We start from the raw sequence: 17,622 nt of genomic DNA on the forward strand, positions 1-17,622 counted from the left end.
CAAAACAAAAAATGAATTTCGAGAATCACTTCCGCCCTAAGTGCAGTTCGGGAAAAACAGCCTAAAATCGGTTGTTCCTTTACTCTTTTCTTGTTTATTAAACTCCTAGACAAATTAAATTATTTACATCATTCTTTGTTCAATACCCTCAGTGGTTGTAGATTTTTTTTAAAATTTCAAAATCAAATGTAGTTATAAGGGCTTAAGTGTAACTCTGCATTGACTCACATTAGCGCTCATAGAAAAAGGAAAATTGCTAATCTAATCGACCGGATAACGATGATTAGGAAAATGATTGTAAATTTTAGGAATAAATAAAGAATATATTCTCATACTTTATTATATTTACCTAAAATTCGTAAATCATATCCCTAGGATGTTTTCAACACTGAGTTTCTTGCCTGAAGGACTGGAACTGTGGATATTATTTTAGACTCAGGAGTCATCACGCTGACCAAACGACACTCACACTGTACTTCTACTTGTTATTGCGTTTACATTGGTGGTGTACTTGAATAGTAAATATGTGTATGCAGAGTGGATCGTGTAGCTGGAAGGTTAGATTCTGCGAGATGGTGGGTAGACACCCAATTTTCATCTGATCTGAAGATTGGTTTCCGTGGTTTCCCACTTTCACACCAGCTTTAGTTAAAGCTGGAGCCATTTCCTTTCCAACACCAACCCTTTCCCATATGCGCTACGCTGTGAATCCTTGTTAGTGCGATATTACAAAAAAAAAGTCCAATATCTGAAAGCCCTTTGATTGGGAAGTCGACGATCAGATGGTCAAAGATCGGAAATAAGTTTGCAAGCTAACTTTTAAGACTTTTACAAATATAGGATACGTGAAACTCCTACACATTCTAACGCATTACAGCATAAAAATCGTGGCCTCCTTCATAATACAGCAAACATCAGCTAAGCTTATCCAGGTAATACTTTTAATGAATTAATCCTACCCTTCATTTCCAGCAAAGCATCGCCGGTTTGGCAGATAAGAGTGGATGAAAGTGGCTACATCACTCTGTGATTGGTATTAAGGAATACGATTATCGCTAAGAGATACAAAACTCTTCAAATCGGCTTTAACAAAACTTCATCATTATCGGGGACGAGCTTCTTGTTTTTTGACTTGATGTTTCAGATTACCAACTTAATGAGAAAAGTTCTGATTTCGTCCCTTTTTGTTATTCTGTTTTGGATAAAGCCTCGTGTGGGGATTATTGGTAATGAACACACGGCGCCAAGGGGCTGCTTCTACCTACCCACTACGGCACAAGGGACGTCTACAATCTGTCTATCGTCTATCGGTGCGACGAAAAACAAATTTAAAAACAATCTCTCTGGACCATTCTTCTTGTTTGGCCATTGTAAGAGTAGATTTACCCCATTACACCGAATCTAAATACTTTTTGAGAAATAAGACTGGTAGTGGTGATTGTCGTTTTAAGAGGAACTGCAGCTTGACAACCATCCTCTATTAACAATAATCAGAGGGGGGAAGGTGAAGGTATCGACCAAAGAAAGACAAGGGCCACGAAGGGGTAAAAATGGGACTCCCTAGGCCTCGAATTCTCTAATACATTTGGGGTCGGAAAAGAACAAGTGTTGACCAATGGAGATCGCGAAGGAGAGATCCAATCAATCAATCAATCAATCAATCAATCAATCAATCAATCAATCAATCAATCAATCAATCAATCAATCAATCAATCAATCAATCAATCAATCAATCAATCAATCAATCAATCAATCAATCAATCAATCAATCAATCAATCAATCAATCAATCAATCAATCAATCAATCAATCAATCAATCAATCAATCACCCTTGATCATTTACGCAGTCGCCCAGGTGGCAGATGCCCTATCTTTTGCTTACCTAATATTTTCTTTAGTAATTGCGAAGAATTTGAAAATTTATCGAACATCTCCCTTGGTAAATTATTCTAATCCCTAAGTCTTCTTTCTATAAATGAATATTTGCCCCAACTTATCCTCTAGACTTCCACCTTTACTTTCTATTGTGTTATTTCCTACTTTTAAAAACACCACTCAGACGTATTTGTCTACCAATATCATTCCACGCTATCTCTCCACGGACAGCTCGGACATACCTCTTTAGTCGAGTAGTTCGTATCCTTTCTCCCAAGTCTTCCCAACACAAACTTTGCAACATTTTCTTAATGCTATTCTTTTGTCGAAAATCACCCAGAACAAATCGAGCTGCTTATCTTTGGATTTTTTTCATTAGAGTTAAAGAACATGTTGCACACGGACCAAAACAACTAGTCTGAAGGAAAGATAATAGAGGAAGAATGGACAGTCCTGAAGAATGAGGTCAATAGGGCTGCTGAAGAATGGTTAGGAAGAAAGGAACGAACAACTAACAATCGGTGGATAACTCAGAAGATACTAGGCGACAAAAGTACAAGAATGCAGAATGTGGGGAAGGCAGAAAAGAAAACAGGCGATTAAAGAATGAAGTGGATAGAAAATACACGACAGGTAATGAAGAACGTCTTAAAGATAAGTGCAAGAATGTTGAAGGTTGTATAACCCTAGGAAAGTGAGGATCGTGGCACAGGAATGTTGAAGAAATATAGGGACTCAGCTAAGGACCCCGTGGTCGCCAACCTACACTCACAAATTGAGAGCTGATGGGTCCCTTTTAATCGCCCCTTATTACAGGCAAGGGATACCGCAGGTGTTATTCTACCACCCCCGCTCAAAGGGGGGGTGTGTGTGGAGAAGTAATAATAATAATAATTATAATAATACTCGTTACGAGTGCTCCTCCTTTACTGTTTATTAAGAAGGCTGAGCGGCTCAGACGGTTGAGGCACAGGCTTTCTGAGTCCAAGTTGGCAGGTTCGATCCTGGCTCAGTTCGATGGTTTTTAAAAGTGCTCAAATACTTCAGCCTCTTGTCGGTAGATTTACTGGATCGTAAAATAACTCCTGTGGGACAAAATTCAGGCACCGCGGCGTCTCGAAAATCGTAACAAGCAGTTAGCTAAATGTAAAACCAAAGACATTATTTATTTATTACATTTAGTGGTTCATAATGTGGGTTACTGTAGTCACGTCCTAGTTCGTGAACCATGGGCAACGGCTGAGCAGCCTAGTAAGTGGTCCTGAGAGTCGGGATACCAGTTGCTATGGAATTGGAGTGCATCATGGCCCTCCTTGTGCTCAGTTGGCTGGGGCTATAGAATTCACCGATGGTCCCTAACACGTAAGAGGAGAGATCCTTACTTGGACTATGTGTAAGTAGGGCAGCATCCTGATTTATGAATTTACCGAGCTCAGAACATTTTAAGCGAGCTACGGACCTATGGGAGTAACGGAGTCCCACTCCCATTTGACAGGCGAGGGACTCCTTGGAAACAACTTCAAGGAAGTGGAATTCGATGGGGAGCTGTCAATATTAATGAGGCTTAAGGAAGAAGGAAAGTAGAACTGGCTGAGGCAGCAAAGAGGATGTGCTAGGAGTAAGTGATATTCGGGCAAGAGGAGATAACGAGGAAGAGATGGGAGATTATAAAGTGTACTTGACGGGCGTTAAAAAGGGAAGGGCAGAGTCTGGGGTAGGGCTGTTCATCAGGAATACTATTGCACGCAACATACTTTCTGTTAGCCACGTAAAGGAGCGAATGATGTGGGTAGATTTGGTAGTTGGAGGAATTAGGACGAGAATTGTCTCAGCGTATTAACCATGTGAGCGTGCAGATGAGGATGAAATTGACAAGTTTTATGAAGTATTGAGTGACATCGTAATCAGCGTGAACAGCAAGGATAGGATAGTGTTAATGGGCGATTTCAATGCAAAAGTTGGAAATTGAACTGAAGGGTATGAAAGGGTGATTGGTAAATAAGGGGATGATATGGAAGCTAATAGGAATGGGAAGCGTCTGCTGGACTTCTGTGCTAGTATGGGTTTAGCAGTTAGGAATATATTCTTCAAGCAAAAGGCTATTCACCGCTACACACGGGAGGGCAGGGCAACCAGATCCATAATAGACTATATCATAACCGACTTCAAATTCAGGAAACCTATTAGGAATGTACGGCTTTTTCGGGGATTTTTCGATGAAACAGACCACTGCCTGATCTTTAGTGAACTAAGTATCTCTAGGCCTAGGATAGAGAAAGTGAAGTCTGTCTGCAAACGAATAAGGGCAGAAAATCTCCAGGACGAGGAAATTAGAAGTACATAGATATAATTAGTGAGAAGTTCCGAACAGTGGACAGTAAGCATGTTCAGGGTAGAGAAAGAGAATGCGTGGCATGCAGGGATGCTGTAGTAGCAACAGCAAGGGCATGCCTTAGAACAACTGCGTGTAAAGATGGGGAAAAAGTGAATATCTAGGTGAAATGATGAAATGAGAGCAGCTTGTAAACGTAAAAAGAAGGCTTATCAGATACGGCTCCGAACAAGGGCTGATGCAAGCGGAGAATTATACATAGATGAAAGAAACAGAGCGAAACAAATAGTTGTGGAATCCAAAAAGAACTCGTGAGAAGAGTTTGGTAATAACCTGGAAAGACTAGGTCAAGCAGCAGGGAAACCTTTCTGGACAGTAATAAAGAATCTTAGGAAGGGAGGGAAAAATGAAATGAACAGTGTTTTGGGTCATTCAGGTGAACTCATAATGGCGCCCAGGGAATCACTGAACAGGTAGAGGACATAAATGCCGGCATCTCGGCTTCTCCGAAAATCGTAAAAGCAGTTATTGGGACGTAAAGCATTATTATTATTATTATTATTATTATTATTATTATTATTATTATTATTATTACTTAATCCGCTTACCTTCCAGGGTTGGTTTTTCCCTCGAACTCAGCGAGCTACCGCCTCAAGAGCTGTTTCCTGGAGTGTGAAATTTTAGTTGGGGAATACAACTCGGAGGGAGGACCAGTACCTCACCCAGGTGGCTTCACCTGCTATGCTGAACAGGGGCCTTTTTGGGTGATAGGAAGATTGAAGGGTTAGACAAGGAAGAGGGAAGGAAGCGTCTGTGGCCTTCAGTTACATAGATACCATCCCGGTATTTACCTGGAGGAGAAGTGAAAAACGACGGAAAACCACTTCGAAGATGGCTGAGCTACGAATAGAACCCCCTTCTACTCAGTTGACGTCCCGAGGCTGAATGGTACCCATTCCACTCCTGGTGGAAACAGCCGGGAATCGAACCCGGGCCTCCGGGGGTGGCAGCTAATCACACTAACCCCTACACCACAGAGGTGGTCTATTATTATTATTATTATTATTATTATTATTATTATTACTCTTATTATTATTATTATCATCATCATCATCATCGATATAACCGGTGCATAACAACCTGAAACTTTTCTTGAAGAAGCTTTAGTTGCCAATTTGAATGGAAGCTTGCAGAAAATAATTGTAGTTCTCACTTCCTGCAGAATCACGCTCAATTCCCTTAACGACTGTTCGATGAGAATCTAGAGAGAGAGAGAGAGAGTGAGAGAGAAAGAAACCACTAACAAGAGCTGGTCTGATACTAGGGATACCACAAAGATTCAGCATACTGATTAATGAGTAAAGGCAATAAGAAATTAGAGTATATTTAATTAATTTTATTTGGAATGTTTAAAATGTTGCAATAAATTATTCAGTATTTTCGGGCATTTACCCCCCACCCCCACCCCGATGGATTATATTTGTTCAAGAATGAACATATCCAGATGATTTTGTACTATTTGGGATGAGTCTCTCAAACTCGCAGTTCACAAATCTTGCAGAACATAAGTAGGGTGTCGAAACCGTTTGAAAATACTCAGAGAGAAATTTGTGATGTTCCGCGCGCACCAAAGAACATATAAATAACTTCCCAGTTATTTATTTTTATACTCATGTCCCAAGTCACCAATGCGAGCCTCATAGTGCCTCTTCTTTTCTGTGTCAACTTCTTTGAAATGCTTTTCATCTCGCTGAAATCTGATTGTTGGATCGATAATGACTCATTTGTTGGATTTCCTGTCAATGACCACAATATGTCCGCTCGTTTGATGAAATCTTCAGTTGACGTACTTCGAGCTCTTTTGTATTTCTAAAGCAGTCGGCTATTCTTCTTTTTAATCTAAATATTTTTGTAAAAAGACAACTTTTTGCTAAATATAGTTTATCTAGGAGAATACTGGACTCTTTTATGGTGGTAAGAGGAGTAGGGGGAGACCAAGACGACGATGGTTAGACTCGCTTCCTAACGGTTTAAAGATTAGAGATAGAGAACTAAACCAGGCAGCATAACTAGTTACAAATAGAGGATTGCTGCGGCGTTTAGTAAATTCACAACTGGGCTAGTTAGCCGTGCAGCTGTGAGCTTGAATCCGGGAGATAGTGTGTTCGAACCCCACTGTCGGCAGCCCTGAAGATGATTTTCCTTGATTTCCCATCTTCACACCAGGCAAATGCTGGGGCTATACCTTAATTAAGGCCATGGTGCTTCCTTCCCATTCCTAGGCCTTTCATGCCCCAATGCAGCCATAAGACCTATCTGTGTCAGTGCGACCTAAAACAAAAAGTAAATTCACATAGACTTGCAAACTGAATGCTGAAAATTATAACGGTCTATAATGAAGATGATGTATTGTATCTAATTGGATTTTACAGTCTGCAAGCAAATTAAAAGTATGCTTTACACATATTTTAATACAAAATGAAACGTTTCGCTAAAATCTTTTACCCTTCGTACGGTTGTTACATCTTCAGATTATGATTCTGTTCTTCAGATCATGCAGTGAGGAACTGTAACTGAAACATGTTCTGTCTGTAATTGTAGTTGTCTTAGCCTATGGTGCCTGTTGCTTCACTCTCATTGTACTCACCTGTTTGTTCATAAGAACTCCAATATGCGGCAGAAACCAAGAACACGAGGGAGGGTTTCAATGTCTGGGACAGTACACAAAATTCTTCAAGTATATTTTATGGACTTTTAGTTCGATCAAGGAAACTATCTGACTACACATGTTTTCCCTACTTTCATATTCCTTGTCCAACATTAATTTAAAGTTATCATTGATGTTCTCAGTTGGTTAAGTTAGTTTCATCTTACATAACTTGTCAGAATTGCAAAATTGCTGCCTTCATTTATCTCATGAGTGAAGAGTTATTATTTCCGCAGAAACATTTGTCCCCATTTTGTATACCTGCCAGCATTTACGTATTGAGTGACGTCTTACAGTGGAGACAGAAAGAAGATTTGTCTGCTTTCTCACAAGACAGAAATATAATGTCATTTGCTAGTCGATCGTAAATCAAATTTTATAGGCCATTTTCCTATGGTACTGCTAAAAGGAAAAAGGACCGTTCTCGTTCACCAAAGCTTCGGCCGTAACAAGCCAAGATTCAAGCAATAAATCTACTCCTTTTGATGCTCTGTGGACAAGATGACATTCATAGGCCGTGGAATGACGGGGCGTGGTCTCTCCGCTGGCCTTGCTACGAATTGGCCGTTCTATCGAGAGCAGGACAGTGTGCAATATAGACCACATCAATGTCGTCCCGTTTGTAGAATGCAAGGCTCGATCTCCGAAACTTTACTCCATCCAGAAACTGTGCTAGTTCCTCAGCTAATGACAAATTAGCCAGCATCTAGAGCAGTCTCAGAGGCGAACAGTTTCAAACGGGCTTTCACAAAATATCTTCACGGAAAAGGCAACGGATAACTTCTTCTTTTTCTTCTCCTTGCACTGTGACTACTCCTCTACTCCAAAATTGTATCCTTGACTCTCTGCTTTACGCACTTCATACTATTGTTTTCTTTTTCTAGAATTGCTTTTAATAAGGCGATTAGGATTGTAGCGTCAAACCCAATCAGTTTTTTTAAATATTATAATCTACAATGGAACACGTTAAACATCACTCATTTCTGGTTCTTCTTCTTTCTATCAGCCCAGTATTTTTTCATCCTTTCAGAATGGGCTTCTTTACGCTTTTGCGACCAGGTGTTGCCGGACCGGGCGAGTTCCATGCGGTTAGGGCCACGCAGCTGTGAGCTTGCATTCAGGGGATAGTGGGTTCAAACCCCACTGTCAGCAGCCCTTAAGATGGTTTTCCGTGGTTTACCATTTTCACACCAGGGAAATGCTGGGGTTGTACATTAATTCAGGCCACGGCGGCTTCCTATCCACTCCTAGGCCTTTCTTATCCCATCGTCGCGATGTAAAGCAAATTATAAGAGAATAACAGGTTTTGCCGGTACGTTTTCTATTCGTGTGATCTTGCTTGATCATTTGATCTCGGAGTACAGTAATTTTTTATGGGCTTCCTAATATAATGTCTATTACGTGCTGTATTCTCTGGTATGTTCATTTACTCCTTTAAGCCAGTTAATTTGTGTCTTCCTGGTTTCCGCGCATTCTAGAATTTTCTTAGTTGTTCTTTCTGGTGGCATTCTGTAGATGTGACCGTAGAAACACATATTCTCTTTTTACATTATGTTGTGAGTTTTTCTGTCTTTTTGTATAATTTCTCATTTGGCTGCAGCCGAAATTCTTGTCCCATCTTCGTATGCTCTAGTATTTTCCTGAGGATTTTTCTCTTTTTTCTCAATGTTTTCTAATAAGCCCTTTCTGTTCAATGAAATGCATACGATCCCATACACCTTTCATGGATTTATTATTATTATTACTAGAAGAGCCGTGCTGCTCCACGGCAGTCATTATAAACTCGTCTTGATACGCCAGTCGTTGTCATATTGTATTGTGTTGCCCTTTTCAATGGTTTTATGAATATTTATTAAGAAGCGCGTTATGGTATGCCGCAGTTCGTAGTTAGAATTCATTCGTCATGCCATCTGTTTTGTAAAAATCTATCCACATATTTCTTTTTTAATTCTGCAGTTCTTGATGTAAAGCTTGGTATTGTGTCGTAGAAGACAGCGGTATTTTTAATCGCACCAGTTGTCCTGTGAGCTCATAGGTTAGTCTCGAAGGAACATTTTTTGCCAGGCAGAGAACTTTTTGAAGATACTCTTTCTAGTGTAGCTAGGTTATTCTTAGATAGGTGTTCCCAGATAATATCTAAGGCATATGTCATGATGGGGACTGTTTGTACGTAGACTTTATTTCTCTTAGCAGCCTGTAAGTTATTACAGGAACACTCTGCCATCTGTTGAATATATTTGGAAGCCGGGAAACGATAGAGAACCAAAGAGTGTCTAGCAGGGAATAGTATTCTTTCTTCATCAGAGGAAGTGTATACTCTCTGGCTTGACAGGTAGTAATCAAACATGGCTGCATGCAGTAACACACACATCAGAATACTAATGAAAGTGTTAGTCGCTTAGGAACCGCTAAGTACAGAATGTATTGCGGGTTAGTGTAAGCTTTCGCCTACAATTATTGGAGTGAACATTTTATTACTTGATTTTATGATTACTCAAAGCTGGCTGGACTTAGAAACCTATCAATGTCTCATGGTTCACCGGCAGATAATTCCTGAGAAAATAAGACAAAAATGAAGTAAATCGGACCAGTAGAACGAACGGACGGATTTGCCAAATCTGTTTTAGTAAACTATTTAATATACAGATTATTATTATTATTATTATTATTATTATTATTATTATTGCATAGCTTAATATTAGTGATAGTTGACTTAATATTTTTCTACTGTGTATATTAAATTACTAGATCCATATAAACGCTGGTTAAGTATAAGACATGGACAAATGCCGTCAACCTTGCCATATTAAATAATTTTTCTACTTATTTCTTTGTGGCACTTGCTAAATATTCGGTATTATTTCTTTATTCACCAGCAACTTTTTATTGTAGGATATTGGAATAATTTGCTAGTTCGTTAACCAACGGGCGAGTGATTTGTAAAGTAGGCTTGTGAATCAGAACAAAATTTGATTAAGGAACAAGCATCTTGACCATAATTTGATTCGTATTCCTCTTGCCTCACACTCCGAGCACCGTGCTCTGCTACTGATATTAATGCCCAAGTGCACTGATCTCTATAAAATCAGTGTTCACGAAACCATGGCATTGTCTTAAAAATGTATACGATTGCTCAATACCGCGGTTTATTGACAGTATTTTATTTCGCTATTATTCAGAAGGCAGTGATAGTTTAGGCAGTTAGTTGTGTTTGGTTTCTCCAATCGTCGACATGTTTGGTCTCCAAGTATCAGTTATCTTCCAAATGGAAAGTGAATACCGTTTTCAGACGTCCAGAGCTCCTAATTTTAGGTCTCATAAAAATTTCATCTTGCTCGGTTTAATTAAGAAATGCTCTACAAACCTTTACACGACCTCTCCTTCCTTCCTTTGTTTAAGAGGAAATGTAATGAATTATCACGGTGAAGCAATGACCCTTTGTATTATGCAGCATGCTCTCGTTCTGTCAATACCACAGAGAAGGCCACTTGGCCTTAATCTTGACAGGATAAAGAAATCATTAATCAGTCACTCAAACAAACATCACCGACCACTCCTTGAAATATTTCAGTTGTATACAATCACAGCTCTACTAGGAGGCGATTTCTAGACGATATCGGATGGCTTCTTCCAGTCATAGAGTTAGTAAATAATACACTAGAGGTAGCAGCGGCGCCACCGTCTGCGAGAGGACCACTGTAGCATGCGGAGCATGTTGAAATCTCAGCTGTTTGGCAAAAACCTTGCTCCGGTGTACTCATTATTGTAAACGGAGAATAGATATTGGTATGGTTTAAAATTCTAATAATAATAATAATAATAATAATAATAATAATAAATTGTACCGGGCGGTACACCTCCACGCCGCGAATTCAAATATTGCGCCAGTTGAAATCCCTCTACAGGAGGAAGCCTGAACTTTAACAATCTGTATTAAATTAAAAGTTTCTCGGAAGATGTCTCTACTGTGAATTTTGAAGTGTTCTGAACTATGTCTGTTTCGATTTGTATTTGTTTGCTCTGTAGTAAGAAGTGTGAACATTCTCTTCTAGATGGCACTACTTAAGAACTATAATTGTGCACCTTAGTGTGAAGTGAAGGAACTTTTTTTTTGAAGAAATTTGGTATTCATAAGTTTGTTCTTTGTTAAATTTCTTTCATTCATTTTTTGGGTTGGCAGTATAACCCTTCCCTTTCCGCCAGTTTTGAATTTGACCAATGAGTAATTTCTTTAATTAATTTTCCTCCAATCATACCTTTCTTCCTCAGGTTTCCATGTGTAATTCCTTGTCTACCAATAAAGTTGAAGGGGTGTGTCTTTTTCATTCTTGAAAGGTCTCGAATTTTCAACGAGGGTATAAAAACTGCTGATTTTTGGTCTCGGGGCCACTTCAGTAACATCTTTCGCAGTGTGTGAACATATATAGCAGGGGGCGGGAAGCACCTCTTTCTCCAAGCAGCGGTTCATCTACAAGGTAATGGCCTGTTAACATCTTTATGTCTTGCTAGCTCAGCAGTTTTAACCCGCGGGGGAAGGTTCGAATCCTTTTTAATGTAAACCTTACTATATTCATGTAAATTAGCCGCAAGTTGGGATAGAGAGTGCTTAACCCTTTCGAACTCCCTTCATTTTGAATTTGAGATGACTATGTTTTCGTAACCATTTTTCTCTTCCTTCTTAAAGTATTAAACTTATTTGCCAACTAGTCACCTCCCTAGTATGGGATTAGCCCCTGTATAACTGGCCGAGTGCCACCTAGGTTTTAAGAAGTTTCATGTAGGAGTGCAAGCTACGCCTCCAGTCAATTTGTTTTTTGGGCCATTTAATTAACCCAGTGTTTGTTTTCTTCATGTGAAGGCCCTGTAGGTTGGGTACAAGATACCCCTGTTTCACGGTATGTGTGCCTTAAGGGCAGTTAGGAATAAAGGTTGTTGTAGCCTTTGACAGGCTGGTAAAACTGAGAGCGGGTCTGCTCTTTTCATCTTAACATTGTAATTAGGAGCAAGTGCTCCTTGTACTTAGGGGCTTTTCTGCCCTTTAGCTATTGTGGTGGTGAGCTGAGAGCTCAGAAATTTATCTTTGGGCTCTGTAAATTCTTAAATTGTTAACTTGCTACTTGGTACCTGTTACATCTTTGTTATTTGTTGTCATTTGTTGATTTTGAAAAGAAAATATAACCTTTGTTAATGTTTTAAATTAACTTTAATTTCGTAAGTTGAGACCTGTTCCCGCCCGCACCTTCCTTCACCTCTAACTACCACGGATAACTCCGTAACAATAATAATAAATTTTTAGGACCCACTAACTAGTTTTTGACGGTTTCGGAGACGCCGAGGTGCCAGAATATTGACCTGCAGGTGTTCATTTACGTGCCAGTAAATCTAACGACAAGAGCAGGGCCTCTCAAACGCCCATAATCTCACGCGTGCAAACTGAGGCGCAGAGACCCTGTGTACAGTGCATCCGTCCCACTCGGCTCGGCTCGGATCAGCGCGTCGTCTCGGGGCGACTCGGCTAAGCTCGGTTCAACTCGGCTCGGATTTGGAGCGCTACGGAGCAAGTGAGGAAGAGGGAGACAGGCGGAGTGAGCGAGACAGGCGTGGGGAAAGGGAGAGACAGCGCTATTGCTCCAAATCGAGGAGTGGGGGTCTGCACTCTGGTCAATCAAACGAAGTCGTCTTTTGCACAGTGCATCGCGCAGTGCATTGGTGCATTTACCTCTGAGAGGCCCTGGACAAGAGGCTGGCGTATTTGAACACCTTCACATACCACAGGGCTGAGCCAGGATCGAGCCTGCCAAGCTCGGATCAGAAGGCCTCAACCGTCTGACCCGACGATTTAAAATTCCTACATGTAAACATTCTTGGACACTACAGTATAGTTGTGATGCTTCTGTTCAGTTTAAAGGAAGCCCTAAAAGCATAAATACGGGATAAATGCGCGATAAAAGAGAACGGTGTTCAGTTGCGATTAAGTAACACAAAATCAATTTACTGTTCATGTTACGTATTCAGACAACGTACTTTAAGATTCGGGGTACATATAGTTCTCTATATTTTGTGTAAATGGCCGGGATTTTCGGCATAATTCTGTCCGACGACCGAAAACATTCTCTCTCGTACGAAGCGAATGTGCGAGTTTTTAGGCCTAAAAGCCTTGGTGAGATTATGGAGCTAAGTAGACAAATTATTACCGAGCTCAATAGCTTCAGTCGAATATGTGCGGCCAGTATCCAGTATTCGGGAGATAGTGGGTTCGAACCCCACTGTCGGCAGCCCTGAAGATGGTTTTCCTTGGTTTCCCATTTTCACACCAGGCAAATGCTGGGGCTGTACCTCAATTAAGGCCACGGTCGCTTCCTTTCCACTCCTACCCCTTTCCTGTCCCACCGTCGCCATAAGACCTATCTGTGTCCGTGCGACGTAAAGCAACTTGTAAAAAAAAGACAAATTATTGCCATCACTGTCTTTTAAATATGATTAAAAGTGCCATTCATGAACGCAGCCATAGAGAATGACGTTTTCAGAGAAGTACATACTTCAATTTATCGGGCAACTGCAGTAATGACAGAGCCAAACAGCACGTTCGCTGAAATTCACATGCGACTGCAGCGCCAGTTTTACTGGAACTTCTAGTGTATATTTTACTAACTCTGTGCGTCCCGAAGGGAATTGTAATTGATCACCAATTATAGCGTGCAGACAAACTTTCTTTCGTAAATTAAGTTATTATGAACATACGAGCCATAAGTCTGCGGTGAGAAGTTTCGGCTGCCTACCTCCCAGGTGCTCCAACGTTAACAAGCCACACTTGTATGATTTCACGCTGCTTTTACGCAGCTGGACGCCAGGGCGCGTGGCTACACGGCGTGATTTTATTAGTCTGTTGTATATTGTAAATTAGCAAAGCATCACCATTGCTCTGTATATGGAAGGATTTCCATTAAATAAAAGATATCAAGAAGATCGCTGGTACCACTTGGATGAGATCTGCCCAAGACCGTTCTACTTGGAGAAGACTGTTGAAGGCCTACCTATACCCACGACTTAAAGAGGCCACATCATTTTAATGATTGAAATGTCTGATTGTATTGTATTGTATTGTATTGCGTTATGTGTTGCGTTGGTTGGTCGCCGCCGCCGCCGTCGTCGTCGTCAAAGAAAATATTAGTTTCATCGTATAATAAATGGCGGGTCATCAAGTGGCCAATTTGTGCTCCTACACTGTAAACTAAAAGTCAACCAAGATAAATTTTTTGAGTATTACGGAATGTCCGTGAGCTCATATTAAATTCTCTTCTGTTTGTTGCAAAATGCTATCAGCAAAGAAAACACAACACAGCACGCGTTACTTACAACCACACACCTCTCTTCATGTCTCTGTTTTTGAATTTTGTATCGTAAAGACACGGGTACCTCCAATATTCATTGTCTAATCCCATTTTGCAAAGTGGGTAAATGATACAATCGAAAAGACAAATGTTTGTTGAATTTTCACATATGTGCGCTGATTTGAAAAAGGACGAAAGGCATGGTTATGTTCGCATGACATGTGAAACATTTGGATACATATTACAAAAAGTACAATATTAGCTACATAAGTATAGAAACTTTCGAGAAACTGTTTCACCTCCAAAACGTTTATCTGTAACTTCGAGATAACCAATTTTCATTTTGAAATGGGAAGCTTGAGATTTTCTCCCCTTCTGCTTATTTTTTTCAAGTTTAACATTCACTTCCTAATTCCCAACCAGGCAAAGGAAATCTTCTCTTATCCCAGAGTAATTTCTGTAACAGCGAGAGGTAATAGAAATAGCGGAAATGATTCTCTCTCATCCATGCGATAAAGCTTGGTTCGAGCGGCCACAGCACTTGGGAGTATGTGTCGAGTTTCGTTATCAAGTCACAGATTGATAACATTTATCTGAAATTAGAAACTTCATATTTATTTGCTATAATTCGACACTGGGCACAATGATTTATTATATACGACACTTTTAGAACATATTTTACGAAACAAATCAGACGTAGGTATGAGGTGATCGGACAGGAAAATATACATATTTCTAGTGATTTTAATAAAAATTACAAACTTGTGTAGTAAAGAATCTTCATATACATGAATCAAGTAAAGTGGTATAAAATGAGTAAAATATATAAAATTAAATTTACAGGACTCACTCATTTCTCTCGCCGCCTCACTCCATAACAACTTATACACATCCTGCATGTGGTAATTAGACGCTTTCTGGTCCAACAAATACTTCCTGTCTTGTATCAAAAGTATCAGCTTTTCAGCATTGATGATAAAACGCAGCTCATCGGCCGAAAAATCCAAACCAATCTGGATAGTTCGCAGTTTGCAGGTGTTCGTGCGTTCAGTGAAGAACAATGCCGGTTCCAGTTGACGCAGTCTCGCTTGAATTCAGCGGTTCGGATCATTCGGCCGTTTTCGTGCGTGTTCGTATGAATTCGTAATCGCAGCTTTTCGCAGTTTCCGCTTCCAATGGACGAGAGCCCTAAGGCGCTCTACGCGTGTCCTTCCGTCTGTCCGTCGCCTCTCCTGCGCATCGTGTCCGAGAAGCGCCGGGAATTTTCCGAAGAATTTGCAAATCATTGTTGCGTCGATGTGAATGCTGCCGCTAATTTGGAGGGAGATATTTCACACATCTGCTCTTGAGACGCATTATTTGTTATAATTCATGCATTGAATTGTGTTTTACGTTCTACAGATCAAATTCTGTATTGAAAATCATCTGGTATTCTGCAACTTGAGGTCATACTACGTGAGTGCTCTTGTAGCATCTCACTTATTGTACGAAGACCATCCAGAAATTAAGGTTCCCTATTTCTTTTCTTGTAAAGTAAATGTATTTGTCTGAGAAATATGAGCATGCGCGACAGATCTATGGCGTAGCAATCATATACCGGCCGGGCTAATCCCACCTGGTGTCAGTAGCGTAGCAACAGTGGCTCGAAATGGCGGCTCTTATTCCTTCTTATTCCGTCTGCAAGGTTCAGTCTGCGATAAAGTTTCAACGAAAATTGCGATGGGCCATTCAAACCAAGAGGCGTGGAATGCTCAGTGCAGGTGTTGTGCTGATCAATGGCAATGCTCGGCGCCCAGCAACTGTTCTGCAGGAGTTCGGTGGGAGGTGTTTGATCATCCACAGTACTGATCTTGCTAATTGGGATTTCCATCTTCTCTTGTACCTCAAGAAATTCCTCTCCTCTTGTCAGCATTTTCACACAGACGAAGAGCTGAAGAAGAATATCACACGCTGGTTCCATTCCCAGACGGCAGACTTCTATGACATCGGCATATAAATGCTGAATATACGATATGGCAAGTGTCTCAATTCTAGCGGTGATTAGGTCGAAAAATAGGTCCAACATTGCCAATACGTTTTTCATGCAACCATGTTGTACTTTTAAAAATTAAAACGGGAAACTTAATTTCTGGATGTCCCTCGTATATTTACCTAATCATCTTAAGCCACATGCGGATTTAACAACGCCGAGCTGAGTGGCTCAGACGGTTGAGGCGCTGGCTTTCTGGCCCCAACTTGGCAGGTTCGATCCTGGCTCAGTCCGGTGGTATTTGAAGGTGCTCAAATACGTCAGCCTCGTGTCAGTAACTTACTGGTATGTAAAAAATATCCTGCGGGACTAAATTCTGGCACCTTGGCGTCTTCGAAAACCGTAACAGTATTTAGTGGGACGTAAAGAAAATAACAAGATTTAGCAACACCGTCTCGCGAAGCCCATTTAAATTAATTCGCGAAGCGATCTGATTGGCTAACTTCAGCAGCTGATAAATTGATAACCGAACTAGATATCGATTTTTAAAATTTATCTCTCAGCGTGACCAAACCTCCAATGCTCATATACACGGTTCGCGTTCTTTTCGACCAGCCTTTGAGATGTGGTGATATTGGTGGTTATGGTCATTGTATAAAGATAAAGTTTATTACAATTTAAGTCACAGCCACACAGGTCTTATGGCGACTATGCGCTATGAAGGAGCTAGGAGTGAAACGAACCGGTCGCGGCCATAACTAAGGCACAACCCCAGCATTTGCCTAGTGTGAAGATGAGAAACCACGGACGGTCAACAGTGGGGTTCGAACCCACTATATCCCGAATGCAAGCTCACAGCTGGGCAACCACCCTCTGTTAACACTAATCAGAGGAAACAAATGGAAGGGGTCCGTCATTTAAAAAATGAAGGTATCGGCCAAGGAAAGAAAGAAATGACCGAGATCGATAGCTCCAGTCGCTGAAGTGCGGCCAGTATTCGGGAGATAGTGGGTTCGAAACTTACTGTCGGCAGCCGTGAAAATGGTTTTCTGTGGTTCCCCATTTTCACACCAGGCAAATGCTGGGGCTGTAGCTTAAGGCTACGGCCGCTTCCATCCCACCCCTAGCCATATCCTATCCCATCGTGACCATAAGTCGTATCTGTGTCGGTGCGTCGTAAAGCAACTTGTAAAAATAAGAAAAAGAAAGAAAGGACCATGAAGGGCGGGGAAAGACACCATAGGCCTCGAATGCTCTAATACCCTCGGGATATGAAAAGAACTACGCACTGTGAATCAGCGCAGATAAATGCCTCGCACAATCGTGACCGTCATTTTGAATGGTGGGGTCACACATGCACCATTCCAATTTAATGAGAACTGTGGCAGATAGCTTCATTGAAGGAAAA

Source organism: Anabrus simplex, chromosome 8, assembly GCF_040414725.1.
Source record: "Anabrus simplex isolate iqAnaSimp1 chromosome 8, ASM4041472v1, whole genome shotgun sequence".
NCBI classification, from domain to species: Eukaryota; Metazoa; Arthropoda; class Insecta; order Orthoptera; family Tettigoniidae; genus Anabrus; species Anabrus simplex.